We start from the raw sequence: 22408 nt of genomic DNA on the forward strand, positions 1-22408 counted from the left end.
AAAAAAGAACTGCTTTTGCCGATTGCTGCTTTTGTATGGATGCTTTGATCTAACAGGATATTTAGAAGCTAAATCACTGGACTACTTTTCTAATATATTTTTCTATGTCTTCTTTTAAGGCTTCCTTGCTTAAAATTTTGTAAGACATTCTAATAGGGAATTTTATAACACATTATGAGTTAGAGCCCTGGTAGCACAGCGGTTAAAGCACTCGGCTGCCAGACGAAAGGTCAGAGATTGGAAACAACCAGCTGTGCTTCACAGGAGAAAGAGGCGCAGCATGGTGCTGTAGAGCTGTACGGCCTAGGAAACCCTACCGGGCAGTTCTCCTCTGTCCTGTGGGGTGACTATGAGATGGAATCGACTTGATGACAATGAGGTTTTTTTTTTTAATGATATATTAATAAGTATCATATACAGACTTTTGAGAACATGCTGATATAGGGTTTGAATTTCCAAAGCGTGAATTTTTAAAGAAATTTGCTCTTTTAAAAAAAAAACTGTTTCCCCTTAGTTTTTTACTTTGAAAACTGGATTTCCAATTCAGTTAAAACTCTAGTCTTCCATGTTAGCATATTTATAGAAATATCTTTATCATGGCATGGATCAAGTTTTTAATTCAGATCTTAATCCTTATGTAAATATTTTCTGACCTGAGAGCCTACAGAAAAAAAGTAGGAATATACACTTACCCAACTCAGTTATACCCAAAACGAGTCAATATTATACCTCACTTGAGAAATATTATTTCTCTTGCTGGAGTCTCGCTTATGTTTTATTCCTATTTGCTAATCAATCAATTAATCATCATTCAGTCAATCAGTATACAAAGTCAGAGTGCCAGAAAACAAGAGAAGAGCTTGGCGGTGAAAATACGCTCACTCTTACTAGAGCCAAAGAAGATTCAGTGCTGTCTGTGAAACAGATATTAAAGCTCAAAGTGTCATAGAAATAATATGATTAATCACCAAAGTGAATTTCCAACAAAAGAAAAATACTTTTCATATTTTATTGCTCAATATAGTGGGCATTTTAAAGTGTGTTTCAAAGTACTTACGTATGGTGACTAAGTATTGGCATGGCTGTCTCCTAGCATTGTAGATTCTTTTTTAGGTAAATTTTTCTTTAAATCTACTATTTAGCACATACCCACATTTTTACATGTAACTTTTTTTTATTTAAGGCAGTAACTTGATTAACATACTTGGATAGCTTGAAAACCTTGTCATTGTTTGCACCAAGGAAAAACTAATCAGATTGGTTAGTACATATCTTGTTTTCCTCTTGAAAACTATGTTTATGATAATTTTGTTGCTTTATCAGGAATTGATTAGAAGCATGTTTTACAAACATTTTCAAAGTTTGGTAGAAAGTAATGCTCCTGCTGTCAAAATGCTCATTGCTTACAGTGCCCGATCACTGTGTAATTAAAAGTTCCCCACGTGAACCACTCAGTTTATGTCCTATGAAACTAACGAGAACTAAATAACCACATGGAGATTAAAAAAGTGTTATATTTTGGCATACGTACATTTTTAATTGAATGCCCAGGGTCATAGGAATTACCAACTTCACTAATTTCTCTTGCACGAGTGTGGGTAGATCTAAATATGCATCAACTGCATACGGATGAAGGAACAACGTCCATTAGAATGGATGTTAAAATTCTTATGTACCAACTTTTGCCATGAAATGCACCTTCAAATATATGACTAAGCCTTTAGAAAATAACAGTCAAAATCCAAATCATTTTAAAGCATCTTATATGTAATGTTGTTGTTTTGTTGTCTATGTAATGTTAGGGGCCACCTCGCATGCAGGAGGCTTGGGTTGGATTCCTGCCAATGCACAGCCACCACCTGTCTGTCAGTGGAAGCTTAGCTGTTGCTATGTTTCAGTGGAGTTTCTAGATTAAGACAGACTAGGAAGAAAGGCCTGGCAATACACTTGTAAAATCAGCCAATGAAAACCCTGTGTATCACAACAGTTCCATCTTCAACCAATCATGGGATAGCACAGAACCAGGCAGCATTTCGTCCCACTGTTTGTGGGGTCACCATGAGTCAGGGGCCAACTCAACCACAGCTGACAACAGTATATGGAAAGTTCATTTTGTATGAAGCCCAGCATGTGCTTTTTCAGCAAACTAAAAATATATTTAAGACGGAAAATAAAAATAATTAGAATTTCAATTATTAAGCCAGATGTACACTTTTGATTAACCTCATCCTTTTTGTTCCTCACAAGATAAAAAATTAAGTACAAATTACTTATTGTATAAAAAAATTTATACATAAGGCAATAAAAAATGAACTCCATCTATGCATAAATACAGAAGTTGTTCTAAAACTTAGTAATGAAGGAAGAGTCCAGAGAAAATTTATGTAAATTAAATAGCTGGAAATGCAGGGGAAGGTAATGAAATTAACTCGTTGCCGTCCAGTTGGTTCCAACTCACAGCAACCCTATAGAACAGAGTAGAACTGCCCCACAGGATTTCCAAGGAGCACTGGTGGATTCGAACTGCTGACTATTTGGTTAGCAGCCTTAGTTCTTAATCACTGCACCAACAGGTCTCCGAATTAAATTAAGGAGAGGGAAATTAAAAAAGACCAAAGCAAATCAAAATAAAAATACAAAAGAAGAAATACATGGACTAATAGTATGCTACAAACTAAAATGTTTCTCACTCATCCTTCTAGAAATACATTACTCATGTGCTAGTATATTATATACGCTATTTTATGTACACAAAAAAGTGATATTTTATGTAACGTTCTGTGTCCTTCCTTTTTAAATTATATTATTAATATAGCATTGTTGTTGTTAGGTGCCATCGAGTTGTTTCTGACTCATAGTAACCCCACATACAACAGAACAAAACACTGCCTGGTCCTGCTCCATCCTCACAGTCATTGCTATATTTGAGCCCATTGTTCCAGCCACTTTATCAATACAGTTCATCTAGGATCTTCCTCTTTTTTGCTGACCATCTACCTCATCAAGCATGTAGTCTTTCTCCAGGAGTTGGTCCCTCTTGATAACCTGTCCAAAGTAAGTGAGATGAAGTCTCACCATCCTCGCCTCTAAGGAACATTCTTGCTGTACTTCTTCTAAGAAAGATTTGTTTGTTCTTCTGGCAGTCCATGGAATATTCAGTATTCTTTGCCAACACCACAGTTCAAAGGCATCAATTCTTCCGTTTTCCTTAATCATTGTCCAGCTTTCGCATGCGTATGAGGCAGTTGAAAATACCGTGGCTTGCGTTAGGTGCACCTTAGCCCTCAAAGTGATAGATATCTTTGCTTTTGAACATTTTAAAGAGGTCTTTTGCAGCAGATTTGCCCAATGCAATATATCATTTGATTTCTTGACTGCTGCTTCCCTGGGCATTGACTGTGGATTCGAGTAAAATGACCAATACCAGTCCATTTCACCTCACTAATGCCTAGGGTGTAGATCTTTATGCATTCCCTTTTATTTTTGACAGCTTCCAATTTTCCTAGATTTATACTTCCTAGCTTTATTGGGTTAGCCAGTTGCCCCAATACTAAAAAAACAAAACAAAACTGGTTGCTGTTAAGTCAATTTTGACTCACAGGGACCCTACATGTCACCGTAAGCCCTAGTCCTACGCCCTAAAAAAATCAGTTTTTCCCACTTTAACCATATGCCATATCTTTCTATGGATTTCAGTCCCTTGTTGATTGTCCTTTCCCCTGACAGTGCAAAACTTAATACTACAACTTTATGTTCTATTTTTAAATTTGATTGTTCTCTATATGTTCATATAAGTCTATTCCATGGTATTAACATGTCATAAATAGCTTTCTCTATCTGAAAATAGAGGATTATCCTACTTTTTAAAGAGATGCTTTGTAGTCCACTACAAAGATGAGTCAAAATTTATTTAAAAATTAAATAAATTTATGTATTGGTGGAAGTTTAGATTATTTTCGTGGATGTTTAAATTATTTTTAATTTGTTCTTACATAAGACAAGGCTATGGTGAATGTTTTATATTTGTACATACTTATAAGAACATAACTGTATTTTGCTTACTTATATGACTATAACTGTAGAATAAATGCCTAAACATTGAATTTCTGAGTTGATATGTGAATTTTAATTTTGGAAGAATTTATTAAAATCTTCCCTAGGATTTATATCAAAACTCAGAAAGACTTTCCTATTTAAAACTTTTGAATAAAAGTCTTCTTTTTCTTTAACACATTTATGGGTTATATTTATGTTTAAATCTCTGGGCCATCTGGAACTCATTTTAGTACAAGGAGAGAAATAAGGATTTAGCTTTATTGGGTTAGCCAGTTGCCCCAATACTAGGTGCTAAAAAAATCAACATTTTCCCACATTTAGTATACACCATATCTTTCCATGGATTTCAGTCTCTTGATGATTGTCCTTTCCCTGACAGCACAAAACTTAATACTACAACTTTATGTTGTATTTTTAAATTTGTTTGTTCTAGTTACCCTTCATAAATGTTACTTTCCCTAGTTTCCCTTGATATATTGTGTTTGTTTTTCCAGAAGGCTATAGTATAATTTTATCACATTTGGGAAACATCATGTTAGCATTTTTATGTGGCTCTCATTCCATTTATTGATTACTCTATGAAGAATTGAAACTCTAAAAGTATTGAGCATGTTTTAGGCAAAAACAAGCAATGCATTATCTTTAAGTCTTTTTTAATCCTGAAACAGTTCTAAAATTTCTTCATATAAACATTTTGAGATTCTTGTTAAACTTATTTCTAGATATTTTATCCTTTAATTATTTCCATGAGTAAGATTACTTAAACTAGGAAAGCTAATAATTTTTTCTATATTACTTTTGACACCAATCATTTTACCCAATATTTTCACTTCTCTTGCATTTTCCAGTCATACAACCATATCATATGCAAATAATAGTAATAATTTCATATTTTCCTTCACATTGTGATATTTATTATATTGTTCTCTTGACAATTGGCATTGACTAGTATTTCTAAAGCAATGTGAAATAATAACAGGGATGGCGGGTATCCTAGTTATTTATGACTGTATAATAAATCACCCCAATCTTAATGATTTAAAGTAGTCATCATTTATTATCTCTCACAGTTCTATGGGTTTACCTGATTTAACTGAGTAGGTCTTCTGCTCTTACTTGGGTTTTTTATGCAATTGTCCTCAAATTGCAGCAGAGATTGGATCTGAAGACCTGACTGGGACACTGTAATAGCTGGACTTCACTCCTCTCCATGTTTTCTCAGGGCCTTTCCACTGCCTGTGGTCTTTCCACATAGTCTTACCAGAGGTGTAGTTAGACTTCTCACATGGTAGTTCAAAGCTCTTCAAAAGTGCAAAAGTGAAAGCTGCCAAGGCCTTCTTCAACATGGAACTGGCTCAGAATTACTTCCGCCACCTTGTATTGGTTAAGCAGTCACAGGCCAACCCAGATTTAAGGGAGAGAGAGGGAAATAAACTTGATTTTTAAGTTGTTGGCCAGGTAAAGAATGTGCAGTCATTTTTAATAACTCATTTCTCATCCTCTGTCTTCTGCCCACAAATTATTTACATTCCTTGCCAAATTATTGATATTCCTAGGGGTGCCACAACAAAATACCACAAAGTGGATGGCTTTAGAGAATAAAAAAAAATTGTCTCATGGTTTTGAAGGCTAGAAACCCAAATCACTGAATCAGCTTTAGGAAAGTGTCCTTACTTGATAGTAGCCCAGGGCATTCCTTGGCATTCCTTGGCTTGTACACGGTTATTCACATGGCATCTCACTCTGTGTGTCTCTTTCTCTGTGTCTGTACTCCTCTTTATAAGACACTACTCAGAAAAGATTAGGCTTAGGATGTGCACTACTCCAATACAGACAGCATCATTAACATAAAAGAAACCCTATTTCCAAATAAGATTACATTTACAGATATCGGAGTTAAGATTTCATTTCTCTTTGACAGACTGTCTCAGTTATCTAGTGCTGCTATAATAGAAATATCACAAGTGGATGGCTTTAACAAAGACAAATTTACTTTCTCACAGTCTAGGAGGCTAGAAGTCCAAATTCAGAGTGCCAGCTATAGGGGAAGGCTTTGTCTCTCTGTCAGTTCAGGGGGAAGATCCTTGCCATCAATCTTCCTGTGAACTAGGAGCTTCTTAGCACAGGAACCCAGGTCCAAAGGATGCACTCTGCTCCTGGCATTGCTTTCTTTGTGGTATGAGGTCCCCCTGTCTCTCTGCTTGCTTCTCTCTTTTATATATCAAAAGAGATTAACTCAAGTCACAATCTAATCTTATAGATTGAGTCCTTCCTCATTAACATAACTGCCTCTAATCTGGCCCCATTAACAACATAAAGGTAGGATTTACACCACATAGAAGAATCATATCACATGACATACTGGTGGACAATCACACAATACTGGAAATCACGGCCTAGTCAAATTGACACTTACTTTTGAGGGACACAATTCAATCCATGACAGGCATATAATACAGTCCATAGCATCCTTATTTCTTTTAAGGCACACTTACTGCCTCGCAGGAACTCCAAAGCTTTTATTCCGAGTTTCAAAACTAAGAAACCATCTAAAAACAGTCCAAATGTGGAGCAGGCTCCTCAGAAGTAACTACGATTGAAATGAAGACCTTACCTTAGAATTGAGATGTATATATATGACCATGAGTATATCCCACCTGAATTTAGAGACCATCTCAAGAACAGATTTGACACCTTGAACACTAATGACTGAAAACCTGATGAGTTGTGGAATGACATCAAGGACATCATACATGAAGAAAGAGAGAGGTCATTAAAAACACAGGAAAGAAAGAAAAGACCAAAATGAGTGTCAGAAGAGACTCTGAAACTTGCTTTTTAAAGTCTAGTAGCTAAAGCAAAAGGAAGACATGATGAACTAAAAGAGCTGAACAGAAAATTTCAAAGGGCAGAGGGAGAAGACAAAGTAGAGTATTATAATGAGATGTGCAAAGACCTGGAGATAGAAAACCAAAAGGGAAAAACATGTTTGGCATTTCTCAAGCTGCAAGAACTGAAGATACAATTCAAGCCTCAAGTTGCAGTATTGAAAGATTCTTTGGACATAATATTGAACGATGAAGGAAACATCAAAAAAATTTAGAAGGAATACAGAGAGTCACTGTACCAAAAAGAATTGGTCAACATTCAACCATTTCAGGAGGTAGCATATGATCAAGAATCAATGGCACTGAACAAAGATGTTCAAGTGGCACTGAAGGCGCTGGCGAGAAATAAGGCTCCAGAAATCGAAGGAATATCAATTGAGATGTTTCAACAAATGGATACAGCACTGGTAGTGATAACTCGTCTATGAAAAGAAATTTGGAAGACAGCTATCTGGCCAGCTGACTGGAAGAGATCCATATCTGCACCTATTCCAAACAAAGGAGATCCAACAGAATGCAAAAATTATCAAACAATATCATTAATATTACACACAAGTAAAATTTTGCTGAAGATCATTCAAAAGCAGCTGCAGCAGTACATCGACAGGGAACTGCCAGAAATTCAAGCTGGATTCAGAAAACGACTTGGAAGGAGGGATATCATTGCATCTGTCAGATGGATCACGGCTGAAAGCAAAGTGTCATGGATTGAACTGTGTCCCCCAAAAATATGTGTCAACTTGGTTAGGCCATGATTGCCGGTATTGTGTGGTTGTCCTTCATTTTGTGATTGATATACTTTTCCTGTGTGTTGTAAATCCTAATCTATGCCTGTGGTTAATGAAGCAAGATTAGATTATGTTAAAGAGGATTAGGGTTGGATGTAACACCCTTGCTCAGGTCAAATCCCTGACCCAATATAAAGGGAGTTTCTCTGGGGTGTGGTCTGCACCACTTTTTACCTACCTTACAAGATATAAAAGGAAAGGGAAGCAAGCAGAGAGAACTCAAACCACCAAGAAAGCAGTGCCAGGAGCAGAGCACATCCTTTGGATCCGGGATTCCTTCACAGAGAAGCTTCTAGTCCAGGGGAAGATTGATGAGAAAGACCTCCCTACAGAGCCGACAAAGAAAGGCTTCCCCAGGAGCTGACGCCCTGAATTTGGACTTCTAGCCTACCAGACTTGTGAGAAAATGAATTTCTCTTTGTTAAAGCCATCGGCATGTGGTATTTCTGTTATAGCAGCACTAGATGTCTAAGACACAGAGAATACCAGAAAGATGTTTGCCTGTGTTTTATTAACTATGCAAAGGCATTCGGCTGTGTGGATCGTAATAAATTATGAGTAACATTACGAAGAATGGGAATTCCAGAACACTCAACTGTGCTCATGAGGAACTCACAAAAGAGGTAGTCATTCAAACAGAACAAGTGGATACTGCACAGTTTAAAGTCAAGAAAGTTGTGCATCAGGGTTGTATTCTTTCACCATAGTTATTCAATCTCTATGCTGAGCAAATAGTCTGAGAACCTGGACTATATGAAGAAAAATGGGATATCAGGATTGGAGGAAGACTCATTAACAACCTTTGGTATGCAGGTGACACAACCATGCTTGCTCAAAGTTAAGAATACTTGAACCACTTACTGATGAAGATCATAGACTACAGCCTTCAGTACAGATTGCACCTCTACATAAAGAAAACAAAAATCCTCCCCTATGGACTAATAAGCAACATCATGACAAAAAGAGAAAATATTGACGTTATCAAGAATTTAATTTTACTTGGATCCACAATCAATGCCCATCCGGGAATATTAAACAGTTAGATCCACAATCAATGCAGTCAAGAGATCAAAAAATGCATTGCACTGGGCTAATCTGCTGCAAAAGACCTCTTTAAGGTTTTGAAAAGCAGATATTACTTTGAAGACTAAGATGCACATGACTGAAACCATGCTGGTTTTGATCACCTCATATGCATGTAAAAGCTGGACAATGAACAAGGAAAACCAAAGAAGAACTGATGTCTTTGAATTCTGGTTTTGGTGAAGAATATTGAATATACCAGGAACTGCCAGAAAAACAAATTTATCTTGGAAGAAGTACAGCCAGAATTCTCCTTAGAAGCAACAGTGTTGAGACTTTGTCTCACATACTTTGGGACATGTTGTCTAGAGGGACCAGTCCCTTGAGAAGGACACCATGCTTGCTAAAGTGGAGGGTCAGCGGGAAAGAGGAAGACCGTCAGTGAGATGGATAGACACAGTGGCTGCAACAACGGAACTCAAGCATAACAATGATTGTGAGGATGGCACAGGACCAGGTGGTGTTTTGTTCTGTTGTACATAGGGTAGCTATGAGTTGAAATTGAAACTGACTTGATGGCGCCTAATAACAATAGCAAGGTGTACATATATATGTGTATACATATATATATATATATATATATACATATATTTTTTTTACCCCCATGTACTCAAAATATAATGATAAGTCAAGGAAGCAAAAATAGATACTTCTGGTGAAAAATGGAGGAAAAGAAAAGGCACATAGTAGATACTGGTGCACAATAATTCTGAAATCTGGATAAGCATATGAAGCTATTCCTTGGTTATAGACTAGTCCTATTCCCTCGGAGTGGTTCTCTGAGGCTCGTGGTTTCACCCTCTGGGCTCTTGGCTTCATCTTTTGAGTCATTCTTTCTTTTCCTTGAGAAATGTCCCATGTAAGCTGTTGAATATCTTGGTTTCTAAGTTGGCTTCCTGCCCGTAGAAAATTGGGGACCCAAAGGCCTTTTTTGTTTTGAAAAGTCACTGTCCCTTTTAGTGCATCTAATATAATTCCTTTAAGAATTATGCAGGTTTCCTGTGTATTAGTTAAAATCTACTCTAGTAGACAGAGTCACATGCACATATCTTTTCAAGGTCAGCCCTCTCTACCTTGGGCTGAGAGTCAAGCTATTATGGAACAATACTGTTAAGATTCTTAGAAGACCTACTGTCTAGCAGAGAGTGTCTGACAGAAATAATCTTGTATCATTCTGAAGTCTTAACAAAGAGTCCTACAGCAAGCTTGATATCTTGATCCTGTTTTCATATATTTTTTGAAGTGTTATGGATTTGATTTTTATCCTGATACTCTTTCTTACCGTGAGTCTTCTTATGGCTAGAGAATTTGGGACTATGAAACAGTTAGCTGTTGCAAAGACCAGATATTGGAGATATTTGCAAAGAGCAAATGTTGGAAATATGTCCTTCAGATTCTGCTTGAAACGCTTTCTACTGACAATCTACCTGCAAATCTTATTATCCACATTCACCTGTCTGTGCGTAGTATATGTGTGTGGGGGGTGTGTGTGTGTGTATAAAATTTTCCTTGCTACCTAATGATGCACCCACACAGTACATATAATTTTCTACATTACCTGGGATGACATTGATGGCAAACTTTCCATCACCTCCTAGCACATAGCACAGGTTGCCTTTTTTCCAAAGACAAGACAATTTTTAATCTGTATCTCCACTCTTTACAGCCTCCTTGAGACCCTTATGACTTCTGCTCAGTACCATGTCCAAAAGCAAATGCAACATATGTTAATTTTTTGTTAGAAGAGCTGACATTTCTTTTTTCAGTTGTTTTTGTTTTATAACTAACTACCTCAAATATTAGAGGATTAAAACAATTATCATTTTCTGTAGTTTACTAATTTTTGTGTTGTGTTTGCTCAACTGGGCAGTTCATCTGCTGGTCTTGCTCTGTGTCTCTCCTACAGTGGCAGCCAGATCGCAGCAATGGGAGTTAAAGTCATTTGGTGGCTCAGTTGGGATGCTGCGATAGTTACTTCTTGTAGTCCCAAGGTTTCTTCTCCAAGTTCCCCCACTTGATCTCTTCATGTGTTCTTTCCAGCATGGTAGTTCATTTCTCACATAACAGTCCACAACTCCCAAAAAGTGCAAAGGAGAAATTGTCAGGCATTTTTTTTAAGGCTTATATTAGAACAGGCGTAGTGTCTCTTCATTGTCTTCTATCGGGTAAACAGTTACAGAGTCAGCCCACAAAAAAGAAAACAAGTTTGACCTCTCAATAGTAGAGTGAAACAGAATTTGTAGCCATTTTTAATCCAGCAAAGAGAATATCTTTTTTACTTCAATAAAAACGTGTTCCACGTTTCAGCATTAAGCCCATTGTTTTTGCTTTGAGTTAAAAGAGCTTTTTTCTTCTTTTTAATTATGTTATGAAAAATTCTAATTATTCTCAACTTTTTAAGCATTATTATCAGAAAATAATACCTTAGTTTGTGTGTGTGTGTGGTGAAAATATACATGATAAATTATACACCAATTCAACAATTTCTGCATGTATAATTCAGTGACATTGCTTACATTCCTAGAGTTGTACAAGCATTCTTGCTAGCATTTTCCAAATTATTCCACCAGCACTAACATAAACTCAATAGCCCCTTATCATAATTTGAAAAATGACCTTCAAGTTCTATTAAGATAATAATGAGTTTTTCTCCTTTTCACAAAATTCATATATGGTTAATTTATAAATTATGCCCTTATACTGAATTATCTTTGCATGTTTGGAGTAAAACTCTTTTAGACAATAGATAAAGTATTTAGTGTATTATGAGCCTTAAAATTGTTTTATTGAAGATTTCCACATGACTAAAATGAGATTAGTTTGTAGTTATGTATGTGTGTATGCGTGAGTATGTGATCTCTGTCAAGTTTTGATAGCACCGTTACTCGAGTTTTGTAAAAGATAACTTGGAAGAGTTCTTTGTCTCTGTGGTCTGGAAGAATTTAAATTACATTCTGATTATTCCTCGGAAGTGTGAAAGAGATCACCTGTGAACCCATCTGGGCCTGTACAGTGTTTTTTTTACATGGTTAACTGTTTTTAAAATTTTTCCTTTCATTTCATAGTTCTTACTAAATTGATTTTTTAGTTTCAAATTTTCTACCTGGATTTTTATTTATCTAGTAAATTACGTATTTCCAACAAAGATGATGAAAATTTTTGCAGATAATTGAGCAATAATTCTTCAAATCTCTCTGTTCTTGATAAATTTACCCATTTCAAACTATGGTTTTGTATATTTTGGCTTTCTTCCCTTTTTTTTTAGTTTTATTAGGAATCAGTTTATCTGCAGGAGAATCTCATTATTTGTGAATTCATGAGGTGAAAATTAGAAATATGAAAATTTATTCTGGAAAGATCATTTGGAAACGTTCCACTTGAAGCTCAGTGTACTATTTCTCGATAAATTCAGTGGGGCCAATTTTTCCTCCAGCATTGGAAGAGATTGAGCACCAGATGAAGTATTGGCTTGAGTTTAGTGGCCATGTTGTATGAAAAATAAGTGCATTTAAATACTAGAAGCACATGCAGTGGGCCAAGATGCTCTTATGATGGAAGGCAGAAGGGAGGTGTTAGTAAGTTAACAGAACATTCATTTAAGCTACCTTACACTTGCTTTAGGATATATTCGTTGAGGGGAATGGAGAAATGGGACATGAAACCCTTCAGGGTTATCACATTTCAAAATAGGATTTAGCCAAAGATCTGAAGAAAAAGCTGTAGTTCTGGAAATTTTTTTCTAATTTTGGCACCAATTCCAGGTATTTGGCACATATTCTTCATAGTTGAGGACCTGAGGTTACGGTTATTTCTTTGTTTTATTGAAGGTTATGTTTTCTGTTATTTTGTTTGTTTGATTTCTGTTGCTTCTTATGAGTTTCACAATACAAAAATTGAATTAAAATGCTTTACTTATTCACATTTAATATAAAGTTGAGATTCTTAATTTTAATATTTTAATTTATCAGTATGTAACATTTTATTTTATCAGAAAGCATTGCATAGTAATAAGCCGAATCTTTTTCATTTATTAGCCTTTTATTTTCCTAATCATTAATTTTCTGGTTACTTATTTGTGACTTTTAAGTTCAACCTGTACTGATTTTACAACTTGTATTTTGCAATTAAATAACAGATTGACTTTTAAAAAGTTGGTAGTATATTAGAATTCTGTCTGAAAGTAACAAACCAGATAAATTACAGCTTTACTGCTGTTTCATAAATGTTAACATTATTTCAAGCATCTAACTGAATATTCACTAAAACAAGCACGATGATTTAACTACATTAATTAAATAAGAGAAATATGAGGAACCGGGAGTTCAAATATGTACATCTGTTCTCAAGTCTATAATCATGCCAAACTCCATTGCTGGTTTTATTTAAATCGCTATGGTACACACTCTTTCTTCTGTTAAATGCATTTGCCCTAGCTTAGTTTCCTAATTAATTTCTATATTTACTTCTGTTTATAGCGAAGATAGGGATTTGATTATAAAAGAGAAACATTTTTTTTAATTGTTCCCTATAAAATATATATTTTTTTCATTTAAAGTTTTTCCATTATTCTTTTAGGGCTCTCTCCTTTCGTTTCTCCATTCACTCAGCTCTTTACATGTAAATGAGAACTTAGCCTGTGCCAAAATCTGTGCTCATTTGCTGGAAATACAATATTGAGCAAGATGGATACAGTCTGCCCTGTCCTTATGGAACTTAAAATATAGTAAGAAAGTTATAATAAAATGAACTTAAAATTGCAATATACTTTTTAAAATCCCATGGTAGAGGAAGTACAGTTACAAAGATACAGGAAGGGCTTCTAACCCAGAGTTAAGGAGTTAGAGATAAAAAAAAATTAAGGAAATTTTATGAATACAAGTATAATCTTTACTTGAAAGACATGTTAATATTCTCTGTATTCTTTTAACCTCAGTGCAATGCCTGCCTGCTTTAACTCTGAAGTCTGTTAAATTGTGAATTCAGTAAGTAGAAAACACTTTGCTATTTTTTTATTATTCTTTGTACATTAAGACAATTGTTTGTTCACAATAATGTGGTTAAAGGGAAGAAAGAAAACATTGGAATCAGCCAAAGTTAGATCAAGGAAACCACAAAGTTACTGAAGATAAAATAATTCTTTCCCTACAATCGATGACTGCCCTGACAGGGAACACAACAGAGAACCCCTGAGGGAGCAGGAGAGCAGTGGGATGCAGACCTCAAATTCTTGTAAAAAGACCAGACTTAATGGTCAGACTGAAACTAGAAGGACCCCGCAGGTCATGGTCCCCAGACCTTCTGTTAGCCAAGACTGGAACCATTCCCAAAGCTAACTCCTCAGACAGGGATTAGACTGGACTATGGGACAGAAAATGATACTGGTGAGGAGTGAGTTTCTTGGACCAAGTAGACACATGAGACTATGTGGGCAGCTCCTCTCTGGAGGGGAGATGAGAGGGCAGAGGGGGACAAGCTGGCCAAATGGTCACGAAAACAGAGAGTGGAGGGAAGGAGTGTGGTGTCTCATTAGGGGAAGTGCAAATAGGAGTATATAGCAAGGTGTATATAAATTTTTTATTGACTATGCAAAGGCATTCAACTGTGTGGATCATAACAAACTATGGATAACATTGCGAAGAATGGAAATTCCAGAACACTTAATTGTGCTCATGAGGAACCTTTACATAGATCAAGAGGCAGTTGTTCAGGCAGAACAAGGAGATACTGATCAGTTTAAAGTCAGGAAAGGTGTCCTTCAGGGTTGTATTCTTTCACCATACCTATTTAATCTGTATGCTGAACAAATAAAACAAGAAGCTGGACTATATGAAGAAGAAAGGGGCATGAGGGTTGGAGGAAGACTCATTAACAACCTGCGTTATGCAGATGACACAACCTTCCTTGCTGAAAGTGAACAGGACTTGAAGCACTTACTAATGAAGATCAAAGACTACAGCCTCCAGTATGGATTGCACCTCAACACAAAGAAAACAAAAATCCTCACAACCGGACCAATGAGCAACATCATGGTAAACAGAGAAAAGATTGAAGTTGTCAAGGATTTCATTTTACTTGGATCCACAACAGCCATGGAAGCAGCAGTTAAGAAATCAAAAGAAGCATTGCATTGGGCAAATCTGCTGCAAAGGGCCTCTTCAAAGTGTTGAAGAGCAAAGATGTCACCCTGAAGACTAAGATGCACCTGACCCAAGCCATGGTATTTTCAAACACATCATATGCATGTGAAAGCTGGACAATGAATAAGGAAGACCAAAGAAGAGTTGACGCCTTTGAATTGTGGTGTTGGCGAAGAATACTGAATATACCATGGACTGCCAAAAGAATGAACAAATCTGTCTTAGAAGAAGTACAGCGAGGATGCTCCTTAGAAGCAAAGATAGGGAGATGGCATCTTACATACTTTGGACATGTTGTCAGGAGGGATCAGTCCCTGGACAAGGACATCATGCTTGGCAAAGTACAGGGTCAGCGGGAAAGAGGAAGACCCTCAACGAGGTGGATTGACATAGTGGCTGCAACAATGAACTCAAGCATAGCAATGATGGTAAGGATGGCACAGGACCGGGCAATGTTTCGTTCTGTTGTGCATAGGGTCGCTATGAGTCAGAATCCACTTGATGGCACCTAACAACAACAACAATATATAAATTTTTGTATGAGAGACTGACTTGATTTGTAAACTTTTGCTTAAAGCACAATAAAAATTAAATAATAATAATAATTCTTTCCCCAGGTAGGATCCCAGCAATTAACTTTAAGGTCCACGACTTTACTCATGGAATTCCATCAGCTTTTCAAACATTGGGGACAGGAGGACTATTTTCCAATAATAAGACTTTTTAATACTAACTATACTATCAAATTTCTGGCTTTCTAGTTTTTTTTCCAAAGATGGTTTTTGGCACATTAATAAATGGAAAGAAAAAAATGCATTAATTCATTTTTTTTAAGTGCAGAGGGAGGTACTTATAGAACATTAGGTCCATATGGTAAAATAGTAAATGCTGTCATAAATAATAAAATATAATTTAATACAACCTATATATCCTATTTCTGCTTAATTATCAGATTAACATTCTTTCAGTTGTCTTAATGAGAAAAATAACTAATAATTTCCATAGATATAGATATTAGAACTGAATGTAACAGTTTATTTTCTTTAAATAATGCTTACTTTTTGTCACAACAACTGCTTTGTTGTTCTCCATTAGCATGAACAATTTAAGGTCAAGTTGCTTAACTAGTGTATATACATGCAGGACAGATTTTATTGAGATTTGTGAGATTTCTTAAATCATTAGTTTCTACGTAAATAGTTCCTGTCACTGACATAAAGATGTTAGTAAGTAAACAATTTTGAACCTAAATTGCATAAATTAAATTAAAAAAACAAAACTTTGCTGTCTAGTCAATTCTGACTCATGGCAACCCTATAGGACAGGTAGAACTGTCCCATAGGGTTTCCAAGGAGCACCTGGCAGATTCAAACTGCTGACCTCTTGGTAAGCAGCTGAGCTCTTAAACACTACTCCACCAGGGCTTCCAAATAAAGCAGGAGCATTAAAAAAAAAAAAAACCCACAAACCCGTTGTCGTTAAGTCAATCCCAACTCATGGCAACACCATGCATTTTATAGCAGAATTGTGTTCCATAGGGTTTTCAATTGTTGTAATCTTACAGAAGGAGTCCCTGTTGTTTTTGTTGTTAAAGTCGAATCCGATTTATGGCAACTGCCTTAGTTATCTAGCGCTGCTGTAACAGAAATACTGCAGTGGATGGCTTTAACAGATGCAAGTTTATTCTCTCAAAATCTAGTAGGCTACAAGTCCAGCTCCAGGGAAAGGCTTTCTCTCTCTTTCAGCTCTGAAGGAACATCTTTGTCATCAATCTTCTCCTGGACTAAGAGCTTCTTAGTGCAGGAACCTGGATCCAGAGGATACATTCTTCTCCTGGCACTATTTTCTTGGTGGTATGAGTTCCCCATGTGTCTGCTTGCTTCTCTCTTTTATATCTCAAAAGAGATTGGTTTAAGACACAACCTAAACTTGTAGACCGAGTCCTGCCCCATTAACATAACTGCTGCTAATTCCACCTCATTAGCATCATACGGATAGGATCTACAACACATAGGAAAATCACATCAGATGACAAAATGATGGACAATCACACAATCCTGGGAATCATGGCCTAGCCAAGTTGACAGATATTTTGGAGGAACACTAATCAATCCACGACAGTGATCCCGTATATGCAGAGTAGAACCACTTCACTGGGTTTCTAAGTTTTCACCGACTTTTTTGGAAGCAGATCACCAGGCCTGTCTTCTAAACCTCTGGGTGGGTTAAGCACTTGACTACTAACAAAAAGGTTGAAGGTTTGAATCCACTCACAGGTGTCTCTGAAGAAAGGCCTAGAAATCTACTTTCGAAAGATCATAGCCATTGAAAACACTATGGAGTAAAGTTCAATTCTGACAGAGATGGGCTCATTATGAGTTAGAATTTTAAGGCAGTGGCAAACTAGTTTTTTAATCTTATGCAAGTAGATTGCCAGTTCTTTCTTCCTTGGAGCTGCTGGGTGGATTAGAACCAACAATCTTTCGGTTAGTAGCTCACAGCAAACCATTTATCTCACCCAGAAACCTAGAATAGCATATTCTCACCTAAATGCTCATCATATCTCAAATACACCTCAAAAGGCTATGGCAGCAGTCTATGATGAAAACATGCTTTCGCTGAAAGATTTTGCCACCTCACATTGGCCTTACCAGCACAAAGTTCTAGGTAGCCCAAAGAATTGGCCAATTGATATCAACTGTAACCTTTACTTACTTTAGGTACTTACCTATTCCACAGGATCGTTCTGAAGATCAAATGGAAGTACATGTGTAAAATATTTTTTTTTAAGTCAAAAGGGCGTGGCTATGTAACTGGTTTATTAAAAAAGCACCAACTCAGTGATATAATATTTTTTTCAATCATGGATTTTCAATCATGATTGCTGAATCTCTTTTTTTCTCAACCCTACCAACTTGGGATTAGTTTATATTTTGAACAGTTACAGTTATTAAACCCATTGTTGTTGAGTCAATTCTGACTCACAGTGACACAGATGACACAACATTGCTTGCTGAAAGTGAAGAAGATTTGAAGCACTTACTGTTGAAGATCAAAGACCATAGCCTTCAGTGTGGATTACACCTCAACATAAAGGAAACAAAAATCCTCACCACTGGACCAATAAGCCGCATCATGATAAACAGAGAAAACATTGAAGTTGTCAAGGATTTCATTTTACTTGGATCCACAATCAACACCCATGGAAGCAGCAGCCAAGAAATCAAAAGATACATTGCATTGGGCAAATCTGCTGCAAAGGACCTCTTTAGAGTATTGAAGAGCAAAGATGTCACCTTGAAGACTAAGGCACACCTGACCCAAGCCATGGGTATTTTCAGTCACATCATATGCATGTGAAAGCTGGACAGTGAATAAGGAAGACTGAAGAAGAATTGACGTCTTTGAATTGTGGTGTTAGTGAAGAATATTGAATATATCACGGACTGCCAAAAGAATAAACAAATTTGTCTTGGAAGAAGCACAACAAGAATGCTCCTCAGAAGCAAGAATAGCAAGACTGCATCTTACATACTTTGGACATGTTGTCAGGAGGGATCAGTCCCTGGAGAAGGACATCATGCTTGGTAAAGTATAGGGTCAGCAAAAAAGAGGAAGACCCTCAACAAGATGGATTGACACAGTGGCTGCAACAATGGGCAAAAGCATTACAACAATTGTAAAAGTGGCACAGGACTGGGCAGTGTTTCATTCTATGGTACATAGGGTAGCTATGAGTCTGAATTGATTCAATGGCGCCTAACAACAACAACAGCAGTTATTAAAAGTTTAAGTGAAATTTGAAATTTCAATCTCACACTCAATTTAACGCTTGCATTTACCCATGGATGCCTGGAGATGGATGGAGTCTCACTTTGATCTGCATCCACTTTCCCTCTTTAAGACTCCACTTCCCAGGGTTACAGGATAATTCTTCCCCTTTGTGTTGGTCATCACTGGTTCTTTCACTCTTATCTGCCCATTAGTACCCTCTGTGAGTGTCAGGCATTCAAAAGCTCGTTCTTTCATGGTCAACATGGGTAAGTTTTCTGGAAAACCCTAAGGGTGATTTCAAATGGGTGTCAACCTTTTTTACCCTGCTCAGTTCTACAGTGTCTTCCTGTTGAGAAAGTTAAATCCAAAACAAACACATTGCAATCAACTGGGTTCTGATTCATAGCAAACCTATGACAGAGTAGAACTGCCCTATAAGGTTTCCAAGACTATAATCTTTACAGAAGCAGATTGGCACATCTTTCTCCCAAGGAGCAGCTGGTAGGTTTGAACCTCTGACCTGCTGGTTAACGGCCAAGCACTTTAACCATTGTGCCTCCAGTGCTCCGTGGATAAAGTTAAGGGGACTCAAATCTGGCTATCTTTGCTTGTGTTCTTGCTCCAGAGGAAATGCTCACATACTGGCCTCAACAAATGGTGAGCAGCTGGGGTGCACCACTGCCTGCCCTTCTCACATGCCTATCCACTCTTTCTAATTCTTTTCTCTCCTGCTCACATAAGACAGGATCTGATCTGTAGGCCATTACCTAGCCAACTGAGAAACGGATACAAATCTATCATTTTGTAGGTCACTCCAATTCCCTCTAGTGATTCTCCTGGAGTTTCTCTCTCATTTGGCAAGAGAGAGAGTCAAACAAAGAATGGTATTAATCAAGTGATCCCATAAACAAATGTGAAAATGGAACTGCAAAAAGATCAGTTAAGAAGATACACCAAGTGCTCTGAAAGTACAAAATTGGAGAATTTTACCTAGCCAGGAAGATCAGTGAGAATTATTCGGAAGCCACTGAAAGAAAAACACAAGGAGGGATTAGGTGATACATATGAATGGGGGCTTAACTAGATTTTTTTGTTTTTTCAAGAAGCTGGACAAGTAATGGAACCCTGATAGTGCAGCAGTTAAGAGATCAGCTGCTAATCAAGAGGCCATCAGTTTGAATCCACCAGCTACTCCTTGGAAACCCTATGGGGCAGTTCTACTCTGTCCTACAGGGTCACTATGAGTTAGAATCGACTCGATGACAATGAGTTTGGTTTTGACATGGACGAGTAACGATCTGGATGTAGCAACAAGGAGTAGGAACAACATCTCACCTCCTGGCCATGAAATGTGAAGAAGGAAACAGCCACTTCTTGGAAATACTGTGCTAATTGAATTTTCTCATCAGAGAGGGAGTTTCACACAAGGAAATGAAGGGTTTGCAAATTAAGGAATTTGCCAGTGATGAAGCTGTGATTCTAGGCACTGTGGCAGGGACAGTAAGAATTTAGGATGACAGCGTATTAGAGAATGAATGATGGGGCTTTACACTTTGTCGATGACTGATGAAAACAGAAATGGAAAGCATGTAGTCTCGAAAGTTGCCTGGAGGACAATGAACACTGGGCCTAGCAGCAGGTAGATTTACCTCTTTGGCCAAAATGATGGAGAACATAGAAGCCGAATATTACTCTTGCTACTATGCTCACTGTTAGAGGGCCCAGCACTCCGATTCACATTCTGAGTGGATCAGAATAATGGTGAGTTCATAAGCTATAAGCAGCATCTGTGTCAATAATATAGCACATACTATGTGCCAGACAGATCCCTCGGTGACACAGTTTGTGCTCAGCCACTAACTAAAGGATTGGCAGTTTGTCTCCACCCAGCAATGCCGCAGAAGAAAGGCCTGACAATCTACTTCTTTAAGTGTGATGGTTAAGGTTGTGTGTCAACTTGGCTCTGCCATGATTCTTGGTGGTTTGGCAGTCGTATGATGTGATTACTTCCATAATGAAATTTGATATAATGTGATCACCTCCACAATGAGATCTGCTATGAATAGCCAATCAGTTGAAAGGTAGTTTCCTTGGGGGTGTGGCCTGAATCCAATATAGGTGGACTTTCCCGCAAAGCTCGTGGGCTCTTGCTTACTCTGGATCCTGCAGCTGGCTCCTGTTCATCTGAACTCTGGTTCTTGGGACTTGAGCTAGCAGCTTACCTTCTGTCTTGCCTGCCGATCTTGGGATTCATCAGCCTCTACAGCCTGTGAGCCAGAGGCCTGTCATCTGACCTACTGATCTTGGGTTTGCCAGACTCTGCAGCTACGTGAGTCAGGAGAAGCCTCTATCCTGAACCACAGACTTGGGATGTTACAGCCTCTACAACTGCGTGGGCTATTTGCTTGAGATATATATACATACACTTCACTGGTTTTGCTTCTCTAGAGAACCCAGCCCAAGACAGTAAGATTATAGCCAGTGAAAACCCTAGGAAGCACAGTTCTACTCTGACACACATGGCATTGCCATGAGTCAGAATCAACTTGGCGGCAACAGGTTTGTTTGTTTATTGTAGACAATGTCTAAGTGTGTTATAAATATTAACTTTTTTAAACCCTCTCCACAACTACTAGGTAGGAACTACTATTAATACTGTTTTACTTGGAGAGGAAATTGGGGAATAGAGAGGTTAAATAACTACCCTCAGTTCTCAACGTTAGTAAGTGGTAGAGCTGCGATTTATAATCTGAAAACCTAGCTCAAGTTATTATTTTAAGGGAGAAGAGGTTTAAATATGTTTAAATTCTGGTAATAAAAAGCTAGGATAAAGCATGACATTATAGAGGCAAGAGAGAGGGGACATACATACTGGAACAACATTTGTGAGAAAGTGAGCCTGGCAAGCGTATTTAGTCACAAACACCCTTCTTCCCCTTATTCTTCATTAAAAGAACTTGAATTTCATTCCAGATGGTGAATCTTCCTGTTAAAATAGTTTATTTCCCAGCCTTCCTTGTATTAGGCTTGGCTGTATAACTATGTTGTCTCCCAAGAGTGACATGTGGATTAACAAGTTAATCTAAAAGAGTTTACTCAGTTGAAAGGAGGACCATTTTGTCCCTTTGTCTGCCTCTTGCTTCTGGCCTTGATTGTAGATACAATAGCTGGAGCTCCTGCAGCCAAATTTATCCAGGAGGTGACCTTGAGTGGTAACACAGAAAAATAGGATCCTGGATCTAAAATGATAGCCTGAAGCTACCACAGTAGCCCTGAGGTTCCTAACCCCATTATTGTTTTTTTTTTTTTTTTTTTATGGGAAGAAGTAAACTTGTTTTAGCCATTTTTTTGTTGTTGTTGTATTTTTCTATTAAATACAGTCAATCGTTATCTAAAGCTCAGAAAAAAGGGTTTCCAGAAGTTAATGAAAGTGACTAAAAACTGAGGGAAATGTTAGGTACTTTGAAATGGCAAGAGCAAGATAATGGCTGAACTGTGCTTGTTAAATTAGGCAAGTGGAGACAATTGAAGATTTTCTCATAAGGAGCTTCCAGGAGTCACGGAATTTGAAGAAAAGATTGAGCAGAAAACAGAAGGAGAAAAAGTGGAGACAACTTGAGTGTATGATCTATTAGAAGCTTGACTCTGAAGGAGAGTTTAGAGATCAGAGTAGTAAGTGGAG

Source organism: Loxodonta africana, chromosome 20 (genome assembly GCF_030014295.1).
Source record: "Loxodonta africana isolate mLoxAfr1 chromosome 20, mLoxAfr1.hap2, whole genome shotgun sequence".
NCBI lineage: Eukaryota > Metazoa > Chordata > Mammalia > Proboscidea > Elephantidae > Loxodonta > Loxodonta africana.